Source organism: Alligator sinensis, unplaced genomic scaffold (genome assembly GCF_000455745.1).
Source record: "Alligator sinensis unplaced genomic scaffold, ASM45574v1 scaffold347_1, whole genome shotgun sequence".
Taxonomy (NCBI): domain Eukaryota; kingdom Metazoa; phylum Chordata; order Crocodylia; family Alligatoridae; genus Alligator; species Alligator sinensis.
In genome coordinates this window covers 3,355,875-3,356,656 of record NW_005841922.1, presented here as the reverse complement: position 1 = coordinate 3,356,656, position 782 = coordinate 3,355,875, and the positions used below count along the sequence as shown (strand labels likewise).

The 782-nt window shown below is 56.3% G+C and overlaps 1 protein-coding gene across 1 annotated transcript in view; it reads left to right on the top strand.

The window, feature by feature from the left end:
* Positions 1-782, top strand: part of ADAMTS12 (ADAM metallopeptidase with thrombospondin type 1 motif 12) — a 365,944-nt gene that overhangs the window by 206,730 nt on the left and 158,432 nt on the right. The window lies entirely within an intron of this gene.

The window sequence follows — 782 nt, the reverse complement described above, 5'->3', positions numbered from 1 at the left end:
GGGGGGGGGGGGGGGGGGGGGAGGAATCTCTTCAGTACCTTCAGATTTCTGGGCCACCTGATGAGGAGCAGAAATTCAAGAGTACAAGAATCATCTGCAGTCTAGTTGCATAACCTTACCTGAGGCCATGGGTGGATCCAGGATTTACTCAAGGAGGGTGCGGCACACTGCCCCTCAGGCCATGGGGAGATGGAAGTGAGGTGTTGCTGGAACTCCTGGGGCCAGGATCACCTGGGCCATCAGAAGACACTTGGGAGCTGGGCAGAAAGCAAACATGTGAAGGCAAGACCCACCTCTTTGCTTGCCTGCTTCTGCTGTCCCTGGCTGACCTGCATGTGGGGGATTCCCTAGAGCCACTCCTATGCTGCTCCAGCCAGGGGATGTGGGGAATGGTTGCATAGTGAGCTGGACTTGGCCAGACCAGAGACAATGGTGGCAGTGAATAGATTCCTTCTTCCAGCACCTATTCCCTCTCCACCCCTCCCCACCAAGTATCCAGTGCTGGCCAGGAGCAAGCACTAGAAGAAAGATCCTGTGTGTTGATGTAGCTGTCCATGGACAAGCCCAGCTCCCAATATAGGCACTCCCCACGGACCTCAGTTGGAGTAGGGCAGGAGTGGCTCTGGGGCTTCCTCCATGTCTGCATCAGCCAGGAACAGCAACAGCAGGGACATGTTCTTCCTTCCAGTGCTATGTCCTGGCCAGTGGGGGACATGGCTAGGATAGTGATAGGGAGCAAGTGTGGGAAGAGGAAACTGCCCACTGCTACTGCTGTCCCCTGC